We start from the raw sequence: 27,219 nt of genomic DNA on the forward strand, positions 1-27,219 counted from the left end.
TCTTGGGAGCGGCGATCAGCATTATACATCCAATAACGGCTCATCTGCATTACATGACATAAATATCATATTAAAACCTAGATCATAATTAATTATTTATACAACATGCGTGCCACCACAAAAGATACAAATTTATGAAAGCATCGCTACAATGTAGACAATCCCAACTACCACTAAAAGAACTAAAGCTAAAATACATTTCAGGAGCACAAGGATTTCGCGACCAATCTCAACTAAAACAGATAGATCCCCCGATTGTGCAACATCTTTAGGCTTCTTCGGCTGGATCACTGCCTCATTAGCCGCCGTATCTGCCTGTTGTGCAAGATATTTTTGCACGAGTTCAACATACTCTTCCTCCCAGTAGAAGCCTGAACATCGTCCACTGCCATCCCACTGAAATTAAAACAAAAAATTAGAACTTTAATCACAACCATCATGAAAATAGGTATAAACTAACCATAATCATTAAATACGATAAAATAACTCACATTGCGATCCGGACACTTGTAGAAGATACGATCCTTGTTGGGACCCTCCTTCTTCACTCGGTACTCCATCACAATATTCGTCTCATCACGACACTTGCCGCATGGAATGAGAGGAAGGCCCGGCCTAAGTCGCTTTGGAAACCCATGAGAGGCCGAGGACCCGGAAGCAGTTGCCATCTACTCTCTATACTCATTTTTTAATACACTATAAATTTCTCCTTTTATAAACAAATAAAATTAACAAACTATAAAATTATCTAGATCTCTAAACAATGATATTTTTAATGGTCATTGTGTTCTCGTCTTTTACTGCGGCAGGTAAGTAATTCATATGATATTTCCGCAAATTAACAGAAGAATGGGAATGTACACACATAACAGACTACTACGTTTAGGTACGGTGATTGACAGACTACTGCGACGATATCGGGACATGTGAATAAATAACCATCCGTACTAGTTGACCTTGCTTACGTGATCAGCTCGGCGAGCATTTCTCCACTGAACGACACCGTACTTGGTCAAGGAAGAGCTCCGATTCTACGAGGAAGGGAATACGGTCTTCCACGACCGTTGTCGCTCTCCCTCGTAGAATCAAAGCTCCTCCTTGACGTCCGTTACCGCTCGGTAGAGAACATCCTTGCCGACCTGAACACGGTCCGCAAGTTCAACTAGTAAGGATTTGCTATAATTTTTTAACTATTTTCTAACTTTATATTTATATATACTTTAACCTTCTTTCATGTAAATATACAAGCTTGAAGTGATTTTGAGCTCAAATTGCTTACAAATGAAAAAAACCACAATAAAGAACCATAAATATATATAGTGAACAAAACGGCATAAGATAATGGTAAAAAATGAGAGTATGAGATTGGTAACCTTTACAATTGAAGAATCGACGGAGGAATCGAAGAAATCGACGGAGGAATCGAAGAATGGATGGAGGAACAATGGAGAGAGGGAGGAAGCAAGAACACTACTGCAGTGAGCTTCAAAATGTGCTGAGCTCGGGCTCGGGGCCGGGAGGAAGGAGGAGACGGCCGATTTATAAAGGGAGAACATTTAGTCCCGGTTGATGGATCCAACCGGGACTAAAGGTAACTTTCCAACCCCGGGCGCAGCCACGGCCCGGGAGTAGACCTTTACTCCCGGTTGGAGCCATCAACCGGGAGTAAAAGTATACCTTTAGTCCCGGTTGGTGGCTCCAACCGGGACTAAAGGTCCCTGCCACCTCTGTCTGGCGCAGTAGCCGTTGGGCAGGGACCTTTAGTCCCAGATGAAGCCTCCAATCGGGACTAAAGGTATTTCTAGTCCCGGGGGCAAAAAATTCCGGGACTAGAGCCCATTTTGATCGAGGATCAAAGGTCTGTTCTCTACTAGTGTCACGAGTCTCATTATTTGACCTGATCTAATCATTTCCTTTGCGCCTAGCATTGCTTCTGTTAATATACTGTCCAACTTAGGGTTCATGATTAAGGACGTTCTCACGTACATTGGAAAATGGGACACACATACGTATTTGTATTACTCAAAATCTTCGTTCTTTGTGTCCTTTAGATTAATCAATCTACTTCTACTTAGGTATATACTATACCCTTATTCCTCATCATCCACTGTTTTGGGTGGTCAGCAATTAGGATTGCACTATTAATTAAATTGCCCATGGTAAATTAAGATTAACTTAATTACTAGTACGTGTAACTATATATTATATCATGTAGGTACCATACTAAGCGTTTCAGACTTGTACGTGTAGGTTTTCTCCTTTTTTAACTAGCAAACATACATGTGTGTCGCAACAGGATGTTCAGTTTGTTGCGTGTCTGCTTAGACAACTTGTGGCTTCAAGATTTATTTAGCGATCATGCCATGTATTTCAATTCATCTAGGAATTGAACTCCGACTCCGTGCTATGTGAATCATCAACTATTTCCTCACGTGTTCATTTCATTTTGAGATCGAACTCCACACCACGCCTAAACACTTAACTCTCGTATGGACATACTGAGAGATTGGTGGACCATGGAAACACTTTGTATTTCAATTCGTTTGGTATCGTACTAATACGCTACTCTTACTTGTACAGGTACGGGAGAGAGAGATTGAGTCCATGGATCGATATCCCCATCGAATCTATTATGAACAAAATAAACCTTTTGATCTTTAATATTAGGAAATAGAAAATAGAATAGACGATTGGAAGGGCCACCGGGTACGTCTCAAGGTTTATTTCCATAATACAGAGGGGGGAAAAGTCGAATAAACAAAGCCACATTATTCGTTGGGCATCACCGTGCATTGCCCAGAGCGAGTGAGGATCAAGGCAGAAAACATTATTATTCCTTGCGCACGTCACTGAAACGTACGCAAACTCACGAACGACGAGCGAGGTAGATGGATGATGGATCGGCGGGTGGCTCCGACGACGAAACGCAGACTCACGAAAATGCAGACGACGATCGCAGATCATCAGTTGTCCATGGCGAGGCCAGGCAGCTGGAAAGGGTCGGCGGCGGCCTCGTAGAACTCGGCGGAGTCGTCGTTGAGCTGCTGCTTGAGCATCCACTTCTTGTAGGGGTGGAAGAGGACGGTCTTGGAGCACGTGTACTGCGGCGGCTGCGGGGCAGTCGATGAACGTCCCGTTACCGTTCGCGCAGAAGTAGAGCTGGTACAGCATGTACTTGTCGAAGGGGCCCTTGCTGCACTGGATCACCGGCTCCGCGTTGATTCCGCTCTTGAACACCTTCTTGATCGCCTTCAGGCCGTAGAGGTCGAAGTCATCCTGGATACCTGCAGCAAAAGATAGGCCAGCCAGGTCGTGTAACATAGGACTTGTCAGCTCGATCTATGCATGTTTAATTTACCATTTTTTTTAGGCGAACGAGGGGGTTGATCCGGCTACGGAAGGAGAGGGCCTTCTCGAAGTAGGCTTTCTCGTCGAGGCCGGAGCAGGCGCCGGCCTTCTTCCAGGCGTTCTTCCAGCTGCTCTGGCCGTTGTTGCTGGGGCACTTGATGTTGCTCCAGTACTGCTCCAGGCCGATGCCGGTAATCTGTCGATGGACATTGTTGCACACACACAAATTAAAGGTGTCACACCTACAACACGTACTACATGTGCATATATATGTCGAGCTGGAGCGAGAGTCTGCGTATGAACCAGGTTAGGGTTGTAAGGAGCTTGATTGCTGCATTCCGTGACTGCAGCGTCGGTGGTCGCGTTGTAGACGGTGAGGCCCGTTATGTAGAAGTCGCGCGCCGGCGAGACGCCGGTCGTCGGCTTGCAGCATCCAGCTCTGGTCTGCTTCGCAGTATGCTCCGGGCCACTGCGTGCGTCCATGATCGAGCACACCATCATGCGCGAGATAGAGTTGATCAGGGAATTGATGGAGCGGCCCGGTAATAATGCGCGGTCGGACGTTCAGCCATTATACAAGTGATTGTACGTTCTCTCGTATACGTCCATGCCTACTACTATCTGTGATGACAAGGCCAGTGCCATAATTTGCCTCACGTACCAATCAAATTATCATCCAATCCGGAAAAACATGCAGGCCAGTGGTCCATGACAAATCTGCTTATGGATGGGTTCCACATGCATCGTCTCCGGAGTTGCTCATTTCACTTGTTATTTATATATATATATGTGTGTGTGTATACTCCTATTACATTACAGCCCAATCTACATATATTAATTAATAATGACTAATGAGAACGACATCCGTGCATATATACATAATCCATGCAGGTTTAGCCTTCTTATAGCTACTCCGTTAGCACTAGCAGGACACACAAATTTTAAGATCATGCGTTAGTGTTCTTGGATTGTACACATGTTTTTTTTATGCCATTATAACTGAATTAACCTGACCGTAAGACCTATCTCAATTAACTGAAACTAACAGTACAAAATACATATAGTGAGTGAAGAAGAAATAGCTAGCTCCTGTGCGTACCAGAAGAGCAAGCTGGTAGTACGTAGATACCGGAGTCATCAGCAGCAATTGCGGGCGAAGCTACTAGCAGCAGCGAGCCAAGGAAGGCACAGGAGCAGGGATCCTGGAAGCCATATGGAATAATGGACCCCCTCGCTACCTATCACGGTATTATCGTGGACACCAAAACGATGGATGCCTAGCTAGCGACTCACCATCTACCACGAATGGCACCGAGATGAGCATGGCCTCCATCGCGTGGGTACTTATAGGTAGACGAGCGCGCGTCCGTACCACTTTCCTCGCTCATTTTTATTTAGAGTAAAGTTCATGGTCGGTCCTCGAACTACGAGGGTATGTCATCCCGGTCACCGAACTCAGAAAGTATGTCATTTTCGGTCCTTAAACTCCATTTGAGTCTCATATTCATTTAAACTCCGTTTGGGTCTCATATTCATTCAAACGGGTATGCTGTGCTGTGCTCCTCTCTCATCCACTGCAATAAGCGCAAGCGTCTGGTATGATATGAACCCAAGCCAAACTAGGATTCGGTGCATACTCATTAAGCAAACATTTGTGTGTACAAGGAAATGTTATTACCAGAAAGCTGCATGAGTTCTTTTTGTTAGGAACACAGTACCTCTGAAACGTAGATCAGGGGATAAACATCTTACTTAGATGAAGAAACTGATTCCTCTACTTCGCCCTAGCGCAGTTGTGCCGCAGCCGCGTGGACGCCGGTGTCGTGGGAGCTCAGGCGCGATGGAGTCCAGCGTAGTGGTGGCGATGCAGAGGCGACGGTGACGCGAGGTGCCGCGGTCTGGTGGTGACGGCGAAGTCAGTGGGTCTTCCCGTCGCTGGCAGCACCCTCTTTAGATCGGGTTATGTTTGTCTATTGGTGGGTCATGGCGGCTCAGGTCAACCTCGTAGTTAGAGCCCTGGTCCCCACCTCTCTTTATAGTGCTATGCGACAGGGGCCCACCAACCATGAAATGGTTGAACGCCCCCGATCAGGGCGTTGATCTCACCTTACATCTTTCAATTTCATATCATTTTCTTTTGTTCATTCCATTACAGATTAGCGCACAGAGCATGTATCATCATCACGGTCAATTGCCAATAGATTTAACAACTACAACACACCACTCTGTTTTGAAATAGATACTTAACTTTGGGCCTTCTTTTATCAAGGAATTATAGGTTTTCTCTTAAACCCATGTCGGCTACATGTTCTCTGAACATGTTGGGTGTTAAGCCTTTTGTAAGCGGACCCGCGAGCATCTTTTTGATACTTATATGCTCAAGACTTATGACATGATCTTGGACTTTATCTTTCACAATATAATACTTTATGTCAATGTGTTTGGCAGCACCACTTGACTTATTATTGTGAGCATACTGTACTGCGGATTATTATCGTAATATAACTTAAGTGGTCTATAGATGTCGTCAATCACCTTCAAACCGGGTATAAACTTTTTTAGCCAGTTCACCTGCCCCGTTGCCTCATAACACGCTACAAACTCGGCATACATTGTGGACGATGTAGTGACGGTTTGCTTTGAGCTTTTTCCATGAAATAGCTCCCCTACTGAGAGTGAATACATATCCAGACGTAGGATTTTCTATCATCTCCCGCATAATCAGAATCTGAATATCCCACTATATGGAGTGAATATGATCTTCTATACAGTCATCATGAGGACTTTTCGTTCCTTGCAAATAACATAAGACTTTCTTTACTAATTTCCAGTGTTCTGTTCTAGGATTGCTCTGGAATATGCAAAGTAATCTGGTAACAAATGCCAAGTCAGGGCGCGTACATATTTGAGCATATTGCAAGCTTCCGACAGCTGAAGCATATGGAACCATTTTTATTTGATCGATCTCATACTGATTCCTAGGGTATTGAAAATCCCCATATCTGTCGCCCTTAACTATAGGAGCAGGTGAGGGACTACATTTGTGCATATTGAATTTCTTTAAGATCTTTTCTATGTATGCCTTTTGTGACAGTCCTAATACCCCTTTACTTCTATCTCAGTGAATCTCGATCCCTAGAACGAATGAAGCTTCACCAAGATCTTTCATATCAAATTTTGAGGACAAAAACTTCTTTATCTCCAGTAGTAGACTGACATCACTATTAGCAAGTAAGATATCATCCACATACAGGACAAGGAAGATAAACTTCCCATTCTTAAACTTTGCATAGACACAATTGTCGTTTACTTTCTCTTTAAACCCAAAATTCCTTATTGTCTGATCAAACTTCAAGTACCACTATCTTGAAGCTTGTTTTAATCTATAAATGGATTTCTTTAGGCGGCATCCCATTCGTTCTTTTCCTTCATGACAAAACCTTTCGATTATGCCATATAAACATTTTCCTCCAAAGTCCCCAGTTGAGAAATGTCGTCTTTATATCCATCTGATAGTAATTCTAAATCGTAATATGCCACTAATGCCATTATGATTCTAAAGGAATCCTTACATGAGACTAGAGAAAAGGTCTCATTATAATCAATCCCTTATCTTTGTGTAAAGCCTTTTGTCATAAGTCACGCTTTATATCTCTCTATATTCCCTTGAGAGTCAAGTTTTGTTTTGTAGACCCATTTAGAGCCTACTATTTTGGCTCCTTTAGGGATTATTTCCAAGTCCCAAACATTATTGGCATTCATAGATTTCATTTCATCTTCCATGGCCTCAAGCCACTTTGATGAATGATCACTTCTCATGGCTTCTTCAAATGAGGTGGGATCATCCTCCATTTAAAATTCCTTCAGTGTTGTATGCTTCATAGTCAGCAGGAATAGCTGATTTTCTAACTCTTTGAGACCTTCTAGGGGCCTCCACATTCGGACACATCTTCTGTTTGAGGCTGTTGTTGCTCCCTCCTATGTGTGGCAATAGGTTCTACAGGATCCTGACGAACTAGGTTCCTCATCGTCATTCATTGTTGTCATAGGTGGAATAACAACAGGTGCTGGCACCACATAGTATCTTGCACTTATCGGTGCAGCGAACAGCAGGATAGTGAGAAAAATGGCTCATGAATCATCGGAGTGGGCGCATACACCCGCTTCTCTTCAAGGTCAATTTCTCGAGCTACCATGCTCCCCCTCATCATTTCATCCTCTAGGAAGACAGCATGTCTCGTTTACACAAACTTTGTATGTCTATTCTAGGACAGTAGAAATGAAAATCTTTTGACTTTTCTAGGTAGCCAATGAAATGGCAACTTACTGTTTTGGGATCTAGCTTCTCAATGTTTGGGTTAAATTCTTTAGCCTTAGCAGGAGTCCCCCACACACATAAGTGGTTTAGTGAGGGTACTCTTCCTGTCCATAACTCATACGGTGTTTTGGGCACCGACTTACTTAGTACTCTATTGAGAATATGAATGGTGGTTTTTAACACCTCCATCCACAGGCTCAATGGTAAGGTGGAGTAACTTATCATATTGCACACCATATCTATCAGGGTACGATTGCGTCTTTCAGCTACTCCATTCTGCTGAGGTTCGTCCGATGTAGAATACTGGGCTGCTATGCCATTCTCCTGTAAGAACCTTGCAAAAGGTCCAAGAACTTGGTCATATGGGGTTTGCCAACCATAGTACTCCCCCCATGGTTGGACCTGACTATGTTAATCTTTAAATTGTGTTGGTTTTCAACTTTTGCCTTAAATATCTTAAATTTATCCAATGCTCATGTTCTTTCTTTGATTGGATAAATGTAGCCATAATAGGAGTAATCATCTGTGAATGTTATGAACAAATCATAACCATCCACACTCTTTACAGAAAACAGACCACAGATGTCTGTGTAAATAATCTATAAAATTCATGTGCTTCGTTTGGCATCTTTCTTAATTTTCTTTACATACTTTCCTTTTATGCATTCTCTGCATTGTTCTAAATCTGAGAACTCTAATGGAGGAAGAACATTATTCTTAACTAGTCTTTCTATTCTCCCCCTCGAAATATGGCCTAAACGATAGTGCCATAATTTCGACGACGCATCGTGAGCTCTCTTTCATTTTCTGTTTACATCCGCAAATGAGGAAACATTCTCATTATTGCACGCAATGTTCCCATCATTGCATATAACATTCACATCATCACGTAGTGATAACAAATAAAGCTTATTTTGTAAGATAGCTAGACCAACACATACATTATTAAATGTTATCTTATATTTGCCATTTCTAGAGTACCACTCTGTCATCAGCTGCTTTATCAGCTGAGTAGCATATGTCTTTGAAGAGCCAGTGAACTGACTCTTTATTCTATTGAGGTACTTCGGTGATCATGTGTCACACTCTAGGATTGAGCCCACAATTGTAGGCTCAATCATTTTCTTTATCATAGCCAAACATTTCTTGTTGGCAGTGACCCACTTCCTATGCTCAAGGTCATAGGATATCTTTTGAGATTCAAAATCCCTCTCTCTAGTTGCCCAAACAGCATCAACCTCGTTTGTCTCCATCACCGGTGCCACAAGCTCAGTGAGACACGGTGAGGTGACTACCCAGTCCACCTGAGCCAAGATGAAGGCCAGGTCAATCTTTTTCTTTCACTCTGTGTAGTTGTCACCTTTGAGAGTGGGGATATCTTTGATACAACCCATCAAGTTGTATCCGCCTGGCAACACAATTCATATAGAGTGAGAACATAAATAATAACCATAATTGCATGCCTTGATTCCAACATTGGTCAAAATTAAAACATACAACTGTTTATACATTAAATCTACATCATTGTTGGGCAGAAATAGAAATAATGCATAAAATCATTAAAATTACGATATTGTTATTAACAACATTGGTCAGAAAATAACAACATCATAATCATGTCAAAATCTCTTTTTCTCTAATTAAATATCATATTGGTTCAAAATAACTAGAGAATAAACTATTTCTTTAGCAGCGGAAATTTAAACATAATTTATGAATTTTACCCACAAGGAAAATTCACATTTCTACTATTTTCTTTGAGCCATTTTTCATTTTCTAGAAATAGACATTTACTGGAAAACAAAAAGGGAAAAACTAGGCTCAATTAATACTGTTCCTTTGGCCCAATCAAGAAAGCGGCTCGGCCTGCCTTGCGCGCGTGCGTGGCTCCCACCCAGGCTGCAACCTAGGCCTGGGCTGGGAAAGCGGTTTGCTCGCTAGCGTCCGCCTAGGCCGGCCTTCAGCTCGTGGTTTCCGCACCATCGATGCAGATCGGACGGTCAAGCGCGCGCTTCGGAGGATCAAAACCGTGACACGGCAGCCAGCACCCAAAACCCTAGCCATTTGTTTCTTCCGCCCTCTCTCCCTCTCGCCGTGCTCCTTTCTTCTCCTCTCAGCGCAGCAATAGCGAGCGACCGAGCGAAGACGAGAGCCCAAGGCGGACGCAGCGCAGGGGATGGCGGCTCCACCATGGCACCCCTAGCCGGCGCATGCGTGCGGCCAAAGCCGCGCATGACATCATCGAGCGGCACCATAGTGGTGCCCTTTGGCCCGAGCCCGAGGCAGATATCGTGCGCAGCGCTTCTCTCGCCCCGGTGGCTGGGGTTGTCTTCCTACGTGGCGTCCATGCGACGACCAACAATGGAGATGGAGCGGGCAGACCCCAGGTAGGAGCTTCTTCCCCTTGTCCGAATCGCTCTCTTCCCCTTCCTCGTCGTGAGTTAGGGTTAGGGTTTCATTAGGGTTTGGATGAACCCAATTCGTTTTTTCTCTCGGTTTTGATTCGAGATTGGCGAGATAAGCCCCTTCCCCTCTTCCCCTTCTTCTCTTTTGGATCTTCTTTCTTTTCTTTTTGGAGTTGAACCGATTTGGGGTTGGGGTTAGGGTTAGGGTTACTGTTCTTCTTCCCCGATGGGTTAAGGTTCGGTTGAACTCTCTACATCTCGATTTCTTTACCGATTAGGGTTAGGGTTTCAATCCAAAATGGATCGAACCCTCTGTTCCGCTTCAATTTCTTTTCAATTCTCTACCCTATACTAGATCTACACACTGTTAACCTGGCTCTGGTACCATTGTTAGGGACATAGTACCTCTGAAACATAGATCAAGGGATAAACATCTTACTTATATGGAGAAATTGATTCCTCTACTTCGCCCTGGCACAGTTGCGCCACAGCCGCATGGACGCCGATGTCGTGGGAGCTCAGGCGTGATGGAGTCCAGCGTAGTGGTGGCGATGCAGAGACGATGGTGACATGAGGTGCCGTGGTCTGGTGGTGACGGCGAAGTCAGTGGGTCTTCCCATCACTGGTAGCACCCTCTTTAGATCGGGTTAGGTTTAGCTGTTGGTGGGTCACGGTGACTCAGGTCAACCTCATAGTTAGAGCCCTTGTCCCCACCTCTCTTTATAGTGTTGTGCGATGAGGGCCCACCAACCATGGAATGGTTGGACACCTCCGATCAGGGTGTTGATCCAAGGGCCCAATTGGCCGTTGGGCCAATTGATGGAGATCAAACTAACACTTTTATCAAGAGAGAGGAAATTTTTATCTAGCCTAGGCCCTACATAAGCGTTTGATATGTATGTTGAAAAGGGGAGAGGCAATAACCAAATCCATCCTATTTGGTAGACTTTTTGCCATACACATCCAACCCACCTCTAGAGAAGGTCTTACACCTCTACTCTCCATGTGATGAATAAAAGCTTAGAAAGCTCTCAAAACACAAACCAAGCAAGCCACCAATTATACGAGTTTGGAGCAAGTATTCTATTTGAAACACTTATTGTGCATTTTGAGTGTTGGGAGGCTATTCTTGCAGATGTATTGTGTCTTTTAATTTGCTACATCAAAATGAGTAAGATATCACTATTACAAAGTTGTACTTCATTCTCGTCGAGATCACCAACTTTGGTATTGGTCGTTTCACCATCCGAGGTTGTTTAACAGATTTGAATTACAAATTGTGAGAACTTGTGTGATACTTTTAGGACCTTAAATGATTTCAAATAAAAAAGTCATCAACTACAAAGTTATAGTTCTCATCAAGATATACAACTTTGGTTTTGGTCGATTTTTTCATCTAAGGTCGTTTGAATTTTTTTAATTTCATAAAGTGGGTCAGCTATAAAGTCTCATCTACAACTTTACTTCTAGTCATTTTTCCATCTGATGTCATTTGGACAATTCAAAAAATCTAAATTTTAATATATGAGAACTTCAAACAATATTTTGGGACCATAAATGATTTCAAATGAAAAATTCGTCAACTAGAAAGTTGTAGATCTTATCAAAACTTACAACTCTAATATAAAGTTCGACTTCATCAGATTCAATTTGAAGAAGATATTAGTTTTATTATACTACAACATTGTCATCACCGCCGACGCATAAGTCATACCGTTAGTGAAAATGATTTTCACTGTCGGTTCATAACACAAATCGGCAGTGATGATGAACTATCTCCAATGGTTCCTCACACGAACCGACTAGGCATCTAGGCCCCTAGTAGGGTTTCGGTGATTAATGACAATATAAGATTACTGTGACTAACATGTGTTTTGCAGAAACAATTGAGTTAGGTCACGGTAATGGAGATCGACTGGGCAATCATGGTTGTCATGCCCCTATGATGGAAATCGTTTCGATTTTCAAAGGATGGACGACAAGGTTAAGGATGGACTAGTTCTAAGTGTCGTTTGGTGTTGAAGAGACACTTAGAGTAGTTTAGGACTTTGTTTTTTCCTTTGGCCATACTATTAAGGGGGGTATGGATGGGTAGCTTGACCTAGGTGAGTCTAGTGAGTTAGGTGTGGTGCACACTTGCTAAATCTAGCACTAGGTAGCTCCAAAATAGCCCTTAGATCCATTGGAGCAAACTTCATTCATGTATGATCGAGAGTTGGAAGTGAATGGAGGATCAAATACTGACCGGACGCTGGCTTCGGTGTGACTAGACGCTGGTGCAGAGTCCGATCAGTTCATTTGATTAAGGTGAAGTCATCTGGAAGTGACCGGACGCTGAGAGGTGAAGTGACCGGACGCTGAGTCCCAGCGTTCGATCGACTCCAGTAAGGTTCCAGAGAGGGAAAATCACGACCGGACACTATCCAGCGTCCGATCACCACTTGATCACTAGAATTCACGGTGAACTGGCCGGAGCGTCCGGTCAACATGACTGGAGCGTCCGGTCACCCCACAGAGGCACATAACGGTTCATTTTTCAGCCGGTGTTATAAATACTTCCTCCATTCGTGTGGGGGGGTACTTTTTGCTCATTCTAATAGCTGAGAAACACCTTTATGAGTGCCAAGAAGAGCAAAGTCCTAGTGAGATGATTGAGATTTGAGAATCCCAAAGAGAGCCCTCATTAGTGAGATCAAGAGTAGCAAAGTGTGCATCCACCCTTCTCATTAGGCTTGTCGTGGTCAAGTGAGAGTTTGTGCTTGTTACTCTTGGTGATTGCCATCATCTAGATGGCTTGGTGGTGATTGGGAGCTTGGTGATCATCCGGCGGAGCTTGTGGATGACCTAACTCAAGTTGTGAGCGGTTGTAGGTGATTCACCGTGACGGAGTGTCGAAGAATCAACCCATAGAGAGCACTTGATCCTTGCGTGGATCAAGGGGGAGCTACACCCTTGCGCGGGTGCTCCAACAAGGACTAGTGGGTAGTGGCGACTCTCCGATAAATCGGCAAAACATCGCCGCGTTCCTCCTTCTCATTTTACTTTGAGCATTTACTTTGAGCAATTCAATTCTTGTCTTTTACATTCATAGAATTGCCATGCTATAGTAGGATTAGAACTTAGGTTGCTAAACTTTTGTACGGTAGATTCAATAGAAACACTTTTAGGCACAAGGGGTTAATTAGGGCTAACCATAGGACTTAATTATTGCAAAGAAATTTAGAATTAGCCCAATTCACCCCCCCCTCTTGGGCATCTTGATCCTTTCAATTGATATCAGAGCCTCGTGCTCACGTATTTAGGCTTACCGCCTAGAGAAAGATGTCTCACGGGGATGGACCTCCTCCTATCTTTGAGGGGGATGATTTTCCATATTGGAAAATTCGTATGGAGGCATACTTACAAGCTCTAGATGTTGGAATACTTAGAGCCGCCTCACAAGGCTTCCCAAAACCTCTGGATGCTATACACCTACAAGGCGATGAGATGAATTATGAGAAATGGAATGCAAAGGCTCGAAACACCATCTTTAGAGGCCTTTGTAAAGATATGTTTAACCGGGTGAGGAACCACAAAGACGCCCATGCACTATGGTCGGACGTTTCTACGCTCCATGAGGGAACAAAGAGTGAGCGTGAGGAATGCTATCATCTTGTCATGAAAAAGCTTAACTCTTTTGAGATGCTTCCTAAAGAATGTGCTAATGAGATGTACTCACATTTGAATGTTCTTGTAGAGGAAATCAATGGGCTTGGACTCACTCAAATGCAACCATCCGATGTCGTAAGAAAGATTTTGAGTGTCCTCCCCATTGACAAATATGGGCATATTGTGACCGTGCTTCATTAAGGTGATCTTTCCACTGCTACATTGACACAAATCTTGGGAAAGATCAATGCTCATGAGATGTATATGCACATCACGCCACAAGATGGCTCATCCTCTACCAAGAAGAAAGACAAGGACTTAGCATTCAAAGCTAGCCAAGAGAAGGGCAAAGCAAGACTTGAGTATGAGAGCTCAAGTAATGATGAAGTTGATGATGCAAGTCTTGCTCTCATGGTGAGAAAAACCGCCAAGAAGCTAAAAAAGCTCAACAAGAGTGGCATCAAGTTCGATGGCAAGAAGAAGAAGTTCTTCACTAGCTCTAGAAGGAAGCCAATCTTCAAGATGGATTGCCACAATTGTGGAGAACTTGGTCATCTAGCACACCAATGCACCAAGCTCAAGAAAGATAAGTTTAAGAACAAGTACAAGGGCAAGAAAGATGACTCAAGTAATGAAGAAGAAGATGAGAAGAAGAAAAACAAGCCATACAAGAAGAGAGATAACAGGAAGAAGGACTTCCACAACAAGAAGAAGAAGAGTGGAAAGGCATACATCATCGGTGATTGGCTCACGGACATTGATTCATCTAGTGGCTCATCCGATGATGATAGTGACAACGAGAAGGTGGCCGCCATTGTTATTGACTCTTCATCATCTTCACCGCCACCACAGCCATCATTCTCTACACACCTATGCCTTATGGCCAAGGGTGAACGCAAGGTATCAAATGATGATGATAGTAGTGGTGGCGAACATGCTAGTAATAATGATAGCGATAGTGATGATGATGAATATGAATCACCTTCTTATGATGATCTTGCTAGATTGCTAAAACAATACACTAAGATCATTATAAAGACTAGAGCTAAGAATGAAAAGCTAGAAGCTAAGAATTATTCACTTTTAGCAAAATATGATATGGCGGAAAAGGCTAGTATTGAGCTTAGAGAAGCAAATGATGCTATATCATCCAAACTCAAGGAGCTCAAATCTTCTAAGAAAGTGCTTAAAGATGAACATAATAAACTTGAGGGGATACACAAAGAGCTCATCACTAGCCACAACAAGCTAAAAGAAGAATACACTACTCTTAAAATTAATCATGATAATCTTGTCATTGCTCAAGAATTTCTATCTAATGAGCCACATGATGCTACTAATGATGTTGTTAAGATTGATATAGATACATCATGTGATGATTTGATCATTGAGAGCATTAAGCAAAGTTCTAGTAGCAAGGGCAAGCAAGTGGTTGAGGCCGATGATTATGATGAGTATCGGTGCAAAAAGTGACCAACTAGTGAATATTTGTAGTTTTGCTGTATGTTGTGATCGGAGGTGGCCTAGCACTCAATGACACAGGATTTATACTGGTTCGGACAATGTGCCCTATGTCTAGTCGGGGTCGGTCAGTGACTTTATTCCTGAGCCTAGGTGCTCAAAGTTTGCAATGGGGTTACACACGAGAGGGAGAAAGATGGGGTGTACAAGAGGTCTGGTCGGCTCCGACCGAAAGGGCCGAGAGAGACAGGAACTTCGCTATGAACTAAGTGTTCAAGCGAATGCTTGAGGTCTGAACCTGGTGGTTCTGTGGTTGTGAGCTATCGATCTAAGGAACTCTGATCTACTGGAATCGGTCGCCCCTTTGTTGGAGGAAGCGCACCCCCTTTTATAGATGAAGGGGATGGCTTTACAAGTGAGAGGGTGAGTGTACGTATGCTGCTGAGCCTTGTTGCCCATGCCTACTAAGCCTTATTGCCCACACTGGCAGGTACAAGATAGTGGTAGGCGCCTATAATACTATTGCTATCGCTGTAGAATGTTAGATGCACACGGGAGGTCACGCTGCCTTTTTTAGGGATGGTGGACATCGGTACCTGCAAATACTGTTTGATGCCTAGAGGCATGTGAGGAGTCTCACTATGTTCACCCGGTACGGTAAATCCTGGTGCCCATACAGCTATCGATGTCCAGAGACACGCGGGGGGTCTTACCGTATGGGAGTTTTAGCGGCCCCTACAATACTATAGAGGGAGATGTCGGCGCCTACAATACTATTTGTGTCAGGGTGGCTATAGAGTACTGTTCCATGTAGGGTATGGTCCCTGGTATAGTGGTTTTGACTTGTGAGCCTTGCCTTGCCTTTCTCCGCATGTCTTCTAGTTCCTACCGAACGGGGCATACCTGGTCGGATGGCTCCAGTCGGCTCTGAGTGCGTCGATCGGAGAAGAGCGGTGAGCAAGGTTCCTATGAGCCCCGATCGGAGGGACATGGGGTCAGAGTTGGAAGTAGGGCTTGGGGTAGGCCTTCCAATCGGAGGTCATCCAGAGATGGCTGGAGCCCGAATTGAGCGCTCCGGTCGGATAGGTGGGCCGAAGTAGCCGACGAGCGGGTGTTGCTCTTCTTGGGCCTAGCCTTCCAGTCGGTTGCTGGACCACCCCTTCACCCTATTGTTTTTAGACTCTTGGGCTGAGCCTTGGCATAGAAGCCGATCCCCGAGGGACCTCGGGTTTATGAACCCGACAGGAGCCCCCGAGCCCCCGGGTGATTCGGGTAGAATCATCAGGGGGATTTTTATCTTGTCGATGGGCGCGCGCGAGCGCACTCATGGGTGTAGCCCCTGAGCCCTTGGGTGGTTTAGGCAGAACTATCTGGGGGGGTGTTCTATGTCATCAGGGGAAGTTTTCTGTTTTGTCGATGGGTGTGCGCGAGCGCACCCGTGGGTGTAGCCCCCGAGCCCCCAGGCGGAACTGTCTGGGGGTTTTGTTTTAGCGAGGGTGTGTGCGTTTTTTAGTCTGAGATGGAATTTTGTCAACCAAGGTGACGTTTGTGCAGCCGAGGTGTTTTTAGGCGCGAAGATTGGATTGAAACAGAACTTACTGATCCCGGTGCCAACGCGCACCATGGATCGGGTGAGGAAGTTAGTTTGGACGCGAGAGAGCTCACTGATCCTAGCGTCAATGCGCACCATGGGATTGGGTGAGGGAGTTAGTTCGGATAGACCCTGGCGTCGGTGCATGTCGTGGTATCGGGTGGGTCGGAGTCATGGATCCTTGGCCTTGGCGTAGCCTGGGCAGCCGATGTAGTTAGTTCAGTTAGTTTTCACACGAGTTCAGAGTCATGGTCCCTAGCCAGGGTGTTTTTGGAGTGCAGTCAGAAGTGAAGCTGTTACGTGAGTTTAGAGTCGCGGTCCCAAGCCGTAGCCAGATGTCGTAGATCTTGTCGACGCGAGTTCGGGGTCACGGTCCTAGGGTTTTTGGAGCGTAGTCGGAAGTGAAGCTGTTATGCGAATTCAGAGTCACGATCCCAAGCCATAGCCAGATGTCATAGATCCTATCGTCATGAGTTCAGAGTCATGGTCCCAAGCCGTAGCCGGAAGTCATAGATCCTATCGACGTGAATTCAGAGTCACGGTCCCAAGCCATAGCTGAATGTCATAGATCCTATCAACGCGAGTTTGGTGTCACGGTCCCAAGGTTTTGGCTTGTGCCACCGAGTCCTATCGGGCCTTCATAGGGGTCGATGTGAGTTTGTGTGCGTTACCCCATCCGGTTCCTCACAATCGGAGGGGCTAAGTTTCGTCGCTTGTCCTGATCGCTTGGGCTCAAAGACTAGCTCGGTGAGTTCGCTAACGGGTGTGATCGAGTGGAATGTAGGTCTGTCGTTCATGACAGGGTTAGCATAGCCCTCTTGTGACATTCCACTACTCCTTTACCTGCAGCCCGGCAGATGCCTAGGTCGTTTCGGAGACCGACCCAGGTGGCCTAACGGCCTCCGTCGATGGAGATTCTATGGGCCTAGCGGAGAGGTTTAGGATCGAACAAGAAGGTTGAGATGACCCAGTTTGCTAGACCGGGAGAAGGTTGCATGGTGCTCATCTACGGTTTTCTCCCCTAGCTCTGTTGTTTGCTCATATCAAATGAGGCAACCGCCGCTTTGTGACGCAACACGGAGCATTCTGGTGCATTTCGCTGCACGTGCAATGCTTAGTGCCCGAGCCCCTGGGCGGTTCAGGGCCTGAATCATCTAGAAGGCGTGGGTGTATGGAATGAGATGTGCATATGGATGTATGAATGATTTATAAGGAAATAGAGGGGTTCGGTACTGCTCACCTTGATGGCTTAAGTGATGAGGTTCGGAGAGCTTCAGTCGAAAAGTCCGACCGGGACCTGCACTCATCAATCGTGGGTGAGTCCTTGTGTGAACAATTTTTGTATTAATGAACACATGCTCACCTTGATGGCCTGAGTGATGGGGTTTTGGAAAGCTTCGGTCAGAAATGTCCGATCGGAACCTTGATGACCTAAGTGACGGGGTTCGAAGAGCTTCAGTCGGAAATGTCCAACTAGGACCCATGCTCGTCGTTCATGATAGAGTCGGCGTGGCCTACATGGGGCGCCCCTTCGCTTCCTTACCTGTCATTCGGTATCTATCCTTACCTGTCATTTGGGTTCTTTTAGGTCTAGCCTAGGAAGCGGGGAGCCACCTGCGTGCGGTGGCGCTTCGGTTCCTATGCCCGTCGTGTTGTAGTGGTTGATCGTGCGGTAGTGGTGGGCCATGGCCAAGCCACGTCCCTTCTGATCAGGAGCCATTCTATCAGGCAGAGCATGTCTCATCGGTTAGGGCACGTCTTATCTACATTAAATGGAAAAGAGAGAAATTCTCGCTCCGTCGTTCTGGCTTCCCTGATCGGCGCGTCCTTCCCTAACCGTTGTTCCCTTTTCCTTAAGTAGGAGAAGGGAGAGGGTTTTCGTTCCATTCTTTTGCTTGTTCTTCATCTGCCATCGCCTTCTCTCTTCCTTTTTGCTGTGAGCGTTCCTGAAAGCCACGGAGGTTTCTAGTAAAGAAAGGGGAGAGAGCAAGGGAGGAGAGAGGAACTCAGGGAAATGTTGGACTGGAGGTCGTCCACCATGAGGGCGTTGGTGCTAGAGGCTTTTGTCATGAAGGGGTTTGTGCTGCTACAGGAGGTGGCGCACTGGAGGGTCCCCGGGAAGGAGGAGTTCCCACAACCTCGTCCCGACGAGGTGGTTTCTTTCCTTACCTTTCATGAGCGCGGATTAGGATACCCCACGCACTGGTTCCTACGCGGGCTCCTCAATGAGTGGGGTCTAGAGCTATAGTACCTCAATCCAATGGGGGTGCTGCACATTGCTGGTTTTGTCACCGTCTACGAGGCTTTCCTTAGGATGGAGCCGCACGTAGATCTCTTCCGGCTTTTCTTCTCTAGGAGAGCTATGACTACGGGGAATTTAGCTGAGACCACATCAATGGGAGGGTTCTCCCTACAGAAGAAGCTGAGCATCGAAGGTGTGTATACCACATACACCCTGTGTGACTCCAACCAGGGATGGCATGGGGAATGGTTTTACATCCAGAATCCGGCGGAGGTGCCATTTCCGACATTCACCGATGGGAGGCCGATGAAGTAGAAAAGTTGGTCATGGGGTTGCACCCACATGGAGAGGCACAAGGTGGAGGTCATCAAGGAGGAGCTGCAGAAGCTTATAAGGCTTGACCTTGACGGGGTGCGGGTGTTCCACACCCTCTTTCGCCGCCGGGTTACGCCGTTGGCGGAGAAGATGCGGCCGATGTGGATGTACGGTGGCCGGTCGAACCCGAACTATGTGTCGCTAGAGGACCTGTCAGATGACGAGGTCTGGAGTCACCTTGGCCAGGTGCTGTAGCTGAGGCCTAGGGATACAGTTGTGGGGAAACCCACACCGTTTAATGCCTCGGTCGTGTCTAACCTATGATCCTTTATTTTGTTCGTGTTTCTTCCTCTACTTTTCCTGTTTCCTAATCCCGGACCATCCATTCTGTAGGGGCTTGAAAGGTACAAGTCCCGGCCACACCTTCCTAAGGGACCGAAGGGTAGGGCCCGGTAGGCCGCCCAGAAGGAGGCGACAGACGCCCGGAAGAAGAAGAGAACTAGGGAGGTTCAGTGGAAGGAACAAAAGAAGTAGGAGGTCGCCCGACGCGTGAGGGCTGGGGAACATAGAAGCGACATTGAGTCGGAACTCGCCTTGGATGATCCTATGGATTTGGATGACATGGTCTTCTCCGATGAGGAGGAGAGTTAGGGGGTCGCTGTGACCTCGGCAGAGCGTCATGACCCTACGGCGACGTCCGCTGGTGAGGAGCAGGAGGCCACGTGGCGTGTGGAGGTTCCTACGTCAAGGAAGCTCGTGGCAAGTGCGAACATCATCAGCGAATGGTCAGTGAAGCAGACGTGGTCACTACACCCCTTAGTGGTGTTGCTAGTGTCGTCGCCTATGGCGGACACGGTTGAGCGAGCCGGGCGGTCTGAGGAGCGGATTGGCACTTGTGCGCTGATGGGACCGGTGTCAATGCCTAGCTCATAGCCATAGGAGGCCCTGCCTACCATGGGTGTGGTCGAGTAGTCTGGATGGTCTAAGGAGTAGACTGGTGCCTGGGCGACACACGACTTGCAGTCGGAGGACGCTCCGTCCGCTGCTCTGGTCGGGGAGTCCTGAGCCAGAGGTCGTAGTGACCCGTAGGCCGAGCAGGAGCCGGTCGGGACGACTTTGCCCCCGTCTAAAGTGAGGGGGTGTGGGTCGTAGCCTAGTAGTCCTCGTGCTGCAGGCCCATCGACATCGAGCCCTGCTTTCAGAGTCATGCCACTCACCTTCCGGTATGTTTTTCTTTCTGTTTGTTTTTCGATATTCCGCTGGTTGAGCTTTTTTAGAGGGTGACTTACCCGCACTTTTTGTTAGCAGCCAGGGGATGCTGGGGTTGAGTGTTGCTCTAACCCCCGTGCAGGAGACTTGGAGGCCTACCCTGCAGCGTTCCCTCTTAGGGGTGGTGCCCCCAGGGGCGGCTACTGATAAGGCGGCAGCGGCAGCGGTGGCGGTATTGGCGGTGATCCCAGTGCCGATGGTGGGGGTTGTGTCAGAGGTAACTCTCGTGGCCCCTCCTTTGCTAGTCATGGTGAAAGAGACAAGGGAGGGCGAGCTCCCTATCTCGCTGGGTGGAGGACCGCACGGCCTATCCTTGCCGTCAGAGCTGAAGGCGCTAGAGGGAAGGGCGGCCGAGACGAAGTTGGGATGCCCGGTGGTGTTCCACGTGGATGAGGTGGTGGACATCTCATCTGACAACGAGGCGAATGTCATGGCAGAGTAGCCGGTGTCACCGCAGGAGCTGGTGGTGTCACCGTGGGAGCTGGCAGTGTCGCCATGGGAGCTGGCAGTGGTCCAGTTGGAGGCTAGGCCCTTTGGCGGGTTGCCAGAGGGTGACCTAGAGTGGCCCTGCCCTGAGGTCCCATAGAAGGCATGGTTCGTCCTCTAGGATTCCCGAGAGCATCAGCTCTAGGACATTTTTGGGGGGCAACGGCATGCCATAGTGTCCGAGCTCACCAAGCTGTCTGCGAAGCTTGAAAGCGCCCGAAAGTAGGCTCAGTTTGCTCGGTAGTTGGTTGAGGGCAACCTGCAGCTCGCCGCGGAGGTGAGCTTCTGGTACTCATCCTTGCCCTTTGAATCTTTCGTCGGTTGTCTTTAGCATGCTTGTTTTTCGTAGGATATAAGGAAGATGTCATTCCGCAAGTCTTACTTCCTCTGAGCGGAACACGCTCGGATGGCTGAGCTCGAGCGCCAGGTAGAGTCTGCTCACCATGAGTCCTAGGACCGGGTGGCTGAGGTGGCCGTGGCGCGGGCGGAGGGGCAGCGTGTAGTGGAGCGGGCAATTGCCACCGAGCAAGGGCTCGAGGTGATGAAAGCCCGCCAGGCGGAGACTGAGGCGGAGTTGTGGGCATCCCTGGCGAGCACCGAGACGGTGCTTCAGGAGGCTTTGGCAGCCCTTGAGCCAGAGCGGAGTGCTTTGGCGTCAGAGTGGGTCACCCTAGAGTCGGCACAGATGGCCCTAGAGGCAAAGTGGAGGGCCCGGTTGGAGGCGGACCAGGAGGTGCTCATGCTCCAACGCTGGGTGATGGGGACAGAGGAGGCGAACGCTCGTCTATGCGCGTAGGTGACTCGGCAGGCGAAGGAATTCTCCGCCCTTTAGAACCCTCATGCTGGTATGTCCCCTTTTTTTTGTTGCGTTGGTTTCTTTCTTTAGCCTATTCCTGAGCTTGTCGCCCCTCCTTTAGAGCTAGATGGAAAGGTGAAGACGCTGGAGCAGGACCTAGAGACGACCAAGGCAATCCTCAACCAAAATGCGGAGGAGCTGTCCAAGTCACATGAAGAGCGAAGTGCTCTTGAGGGGGACCTTGACCAGATCCACAATGTTGCCCAGCTCATCATCTCGAAAGTCTTCGGGTCGGTGCCAAGCACTAGCGTGCCTACTGTCTAGCTGGCAGAGGTCCCAGACGTGGTCAAGGACCTTGTTAGGAGCAGGCTATTTTATGGGGCGTCGGGGGTGCTGACCTCAGTGGCGACGTACCACCTAAATCTAGACTTTGCCACTATCTATGGCGGGTATGTTGAAGGCCTAAGCATGGAGGACATCCAGTCAATCGGGGAGAGATTGTTGCCGCACGCGCGGTCGGTGTCGGAGCAAGTCTCCACCGAGTGGGTGATGGATGTTCACCGTGAAGACATGGCCCGAAGCATGCATGGGGAGGATGCCTCCAAGCCTGCAGATAGCACAGAGCCTGATTCGGGGGGGGGACATTGCCTTGGCCCCGATCGAGCCGAACATCGTGCTGCCGGAGAGTGAGCAGCTTGCGCCTTCATCGGTCGTGCCGTCAGCAGATGCCGCTGGGCCAATTTCATAGCTTGCAGAATATAAGTAGTTAGTAAATGTAAAAATTTTAAATTCATGGGGGATCCCCTGTGTAAAACGTTCGTGTGTGTTTTAATGACTGTAATTAGTTTTTGTTTTGTGATGGAGTTGCTCCGTTCGGGGAAGCTTGTTCCCTTTCGTTTCTTAGTTGGCCTTAGCATAATTTTGTTTTTTATTTCCTTCTTTCTCATACCTGCCCATTTGTCCCGTAGGCTGCAACTTCGTGAGCCTAGGGCATGGCCCGTGAGGCTCGGTCGGTCATAACCGTAGGAAAAGGCGAGGTGCGATCAGTCAGAATGTTTTAAAGCAAAGCTATGTAAGGTAAATCAAAGGAATGAACTACCCTTTTGTTTGGGTAGGAAGGAGTTTCTCCATATGAAAGTAAAAGAGTACTTAAAGTAAAAACAAAATAGATGGGTAGTAGAGCGCCCTAGTGGAGCCCTCGAGCGCCCCAAGCCGAAAAGTGTTCGGGTCGGGGTGCTCTTATAGGAGCGTTCACTAAGTACACAAAGGTAAGACTAAAACTTAGGAAAAGAAGAAATGACATAGCTGTTCCAAGGTGCTCGAAGAGAGCATCATCGTTGTTGTCCTTCAGTCGGTAGGCGTCCGGTCGGATCACTTCATCCTTTAGTCGTTTGGATCCTTGCCCCTTGCTTCGGCTGCTGCTTCCTCCCCTTTTTCTTCCTTTGGCCTGCTAGCTTACCTCAGTAGGTGCTTGAGGAGCTAGCAGTCCTTGTAGAGGTGTTTGATGGGGTAGTCGTGGTTAGTACACGGGCTCTCCATGAGATCATGGAAGTGGCCTGGATGGTCTTGCTGGGGCTGCGTGCCTATGTGATCGGCCGCGGTGACCGATGCAAAGTTGGCTGGTTGGCGGCAATCCTTTCTGTTCTTTTTTCCCCTCTACATGGAGGGGCCCTCGTCTTGACCCTGGCGCTTGGCCTTACCTTTGCCGTAGCCTCCATTGAAGCACGATGGGAACGGCGCTTGCTGGAGGTGTTGGACAAAGGTCCATGGTCCTAGGCTGTCAGGGCTGGGACTCTGGTCGATGCTGTGCGTATCTCGGTTTGGCCCGAGCCACGCGTGGATAGGCGGTCGACACGGAGCGGTCGTCAAGTTGAGGTGAGGTGCCATTGTGGCTTCCTAGGCCGCACTCTATGGCTGTTGTGGTGATAGGGTGTAGTGCCCCATTTGCTATGTCCCTGTTCCCTAGATGGGGAGTGAGGTCACGAGTCAGCGTCGTGATACGGAGCACTCCGCTTATTGAATAGCGGCGGTCTCCAGCAGTGCCCAGAGGTTCTGGTGGATCACCTATTCACGAGGGTCATTCGGCTCGGACAGGTCGCGTAGGAGCATTGCCGCGGCGGCAATGTTCTGACTGGCCTAAGCGAACTGCGGGGGATCGGTCCCCCTAATCGGGATGTTGCGCTGGGGCTGATGGGCATGACCCTGAGCACCGTTTGCCAGTCTATGCACATGGGGCACAGTGTGGTGCGCTGAGCGCGCTGGTGTAGTCGGTGGCTGATGCAGCTGCTATTCTCGTAGTTCATCCCCATGCTCAAGTGTGAGCTCGGGGGTCTTCGTGTGAGGGCCTGGCGGGGCATGGGTTCGGAAGGACTTCGTTACCCCTAGCGACTATTCTGGAGCATCCGCCATAGTGTACTCCTAGGACGGACGGTGGCTAGGCACCACGTCGCCAATGCTGAAGCCGTCACTCCCGACGTTGTCATCCATGACGTCGAGGAAATAGGTGGGAGCATAGCTCGCCATCCCCACAAACTCAGACGTGAGAGGGTGCAGCACTAGCACCTTTTGGAGTCCCTAGGCATATGCATCCACGGAAGACGTGAGGCCATGGGGGAATCGGTCGTACAACAGTTGCGTTGGGGATAACGGGGTTCCGCCAGGTATTTGGCGGAGGATAGAATGTAGTAAGTGAATAGCAGCATGTATATTACTCACAGTGGGGTTTGAGCAGAGAGTTTGCTTGGAATGAAGCACAAATACCGCACCATTGAAGTCATGTGTCCTAGAGTCGATGGAGGTCGTCTCCCCAATAGGTGCCAGGTCATGAATCTCCTCGCGGAGGTGGAGTACACTGAGTCGGTCGGCGACGAAGTCCAGGCTTCAGAAGAGGAAGGCCTAGGATGGCTCGAAGACGGGTGGAACCCACATCCCAGTGGGCAAGAGTGCGGGGAACTCCAATGAGAAAAAGCGAATCGTATCGCCTGAGCCCGCCACGGCAGGGGTGGCGAAAGAATGGGTCATCCGATGACCAAAAAAGTGTTGAACGTACAACATCTTCCCCACGGACGGTGCCAACTGTCGGTGCAGAAAGTGACCAACTAGTGAATATTTGTAGTTTTGTTGTATATTATGATCGAAGGTGGCCTAGCACTCAATGACATAGGATTTATACTAGTTCGAGCAACGTGCCCTACGTCGAGTCAGGGTCGGTTGGTGACTTTATTCCTGAGCCCAGGTGCTCCTGTCGGGTTCATAAACCCAGGGTCCCTCGAAGACCGGCTTCTGTGCGAAGGCTTGGCCCAAGAGTCTAAAAGAAGAGAACACGAAGCTCAAGGAAGAGAAAAACAATGATGCTCTCAAGGAAGAGAACAAGAAGCTCAAGTTGGAGAAAGAGCATCTCAAGATTAGTTTGAGCAAGTAAATAAGAGGCAAGCATCTTCAAAGTGAGCAACTAATAAACACCATCATGAAGATGGATAGAAGTGGCATTGGATACTTGGCAAACTAAGAGAAGAAGGCTCTAGCTCGACAACAACATAAATCAAAGCCAAAGCCAAAGAGATGCTTTGAGTGTGGACAAGAAGGTCACTTTGCCCATGAGTGCCAAACTCCACCACCACAACCCTTGCCCAAGCATGCTAGACCTTTTGCATTCAATGCTCATTACATGCTTAGAAAGGATTCTAGTGGAAAGATGAAAGTCATGTTCTTAGGACCTCCAAACAAGAATAGGCCTAAGAAAATTTGGATTGCAAAGTCACTTATTGAGAAGGTAAAGGGCCCTCAACAAGTTTGGGTTCCTAAAGCTTGATCTCTTGTGTGTAAGTGAACTATAAGACCAGTGGAAGTCATTGGGTTATTAATAGTGGTTGCACACAACACATGACCGATGATCCTCGTATGTTCACCTCACTAGATGAAGAAGTAGATGGACAAGAAAGAATCACATTTGGAGACAATTCAAAGGGCAAGGTTAAAGGATTGGGTAAAGTGGCAATATCAAATGATCATTCTATCTCAAATGTGCTATATGTTGCTTTATTGAGTTTCAACTTGTTATCCATTGGACAATTGTGTGATCTTGGCTTCCAATGCTTGTTCACCGAGAAGAAAGTTGTTATATCTAAGAAGGATGATGATCAAGTGATATTTAAAGGATTTAAATACAACAACCTATACTTAGTGGATTTCACCTCCGAAGATGCTAACTTGAAAACATGCCTATTCACCAAAACAACACTTGAGTGGCTATGGCATTGAAGACTTGCTCATGTTGGGATGAGCTCACTCAAGAAGCTAATAAATAATGATTTGGTGAGAGGGTTGAAGGATGTGAAGTTTGAGAAGGACAAGCTTTGTAGTGCATGTCAAGCCGGCAAGCAAGTTACAAATACTTATCTAACAAAAGCTTTCATGTCAACCACAAGAGTGCTAGAACTCCTTCACATGGACTTATTTGGACCAACAACATACAAGAGTTTAGGAGGAAATCTTTATTGTCTTATGATTGTTGATGACTATTTAAGATACACATGGGTATTCTTCCTTCAAGACAAATCTAAAGTTGCATCTTGCTTTAAGAAGTTTGCCAAGAGAGCACAAAATGAATTTGAAGTGAAGCTCAAGAAGATTAGAAGTGATAATAGGAAAGAATTTGACAACACAAACATAGAAGCCTATTGTAATGAAGTTGGGATCAAACATGAGGTCTCCGCAACATATACTCCTCAACAAAATGGTGTAGTTGAGAGAAAGAACCAGACATTGATCACTCTTACAAGAACAATGCTAGATGAGTACAATACCCCCGAAACTCTATAGGCGGAAGCTATCAACACCACATGCTATGCATCCAACCACATATTCCTTCAAAAGTTCCTTGGCAAGACACCATATGAGTTGCTCAATGGAAAGAAGTTGGACGTCTCCTTCTTTAGGGTGTTTGGTTACAAATGCTACATCTATAAGAAGCGGCAATACCTAGGGAAGTTTCAAAGATGTTGTGATATTGGTTTTCTTGTTGGTTACTCATCAAAGTTCAAAGCATATAGAGTATTTAATCATGCCACTGGCTTGGTTGAAGAAACATATGATGTGGAATTTGATGAATCTAATGGCTCCTAAGGAGCACATGAGAATCTTGATGATGTAAGTCCATTGGGAGAGGCTATGAATAACATTCTGGTTAGAGACATCAAGCCTAAAGATGATGAAGATGATGTATAAGTGATTGATCCACCTTCTTCATCAAGTGTGCCACAAGATAGTGATAAAGATGGGAGAGTAGAAAATGAAGATACTCATGTCTCCCATGATCAAATGGTGGTACAAGCATAAGAT

At 47.0% G+C, this 27,219-nt stretch overlaps 1 pseudogene; it reads right to left on the reverse strand.

Moving 5' to 3' along the window:
- Positions 1–2,707: 2,707 nt before the first annotated feature.
- Positions 2,708–4,681, reverse strand: LOC136548854 (extracellular ribonuclease LE-like; annotated as a pseudogene).
- Positions 4,682–27,219: the final 22,538 nt, after the last annotated feature.

This window comes from Miscanthus floridulus, chromosome 4 (genome assembly GCF_019320115.1).
Source record: "Miscanthus floridulus cultivar M001 chromosome 4, ASM1932011v1, whole genome shotgun sequence".
Classification (NCBI taxonomy): domain Eukaryota; kingdom Viridiplantae; phylum Streptophyta; class Magnoliopsida; order Poales; family Poaceae; genus Miscanthus; species Miscanthus floridulus.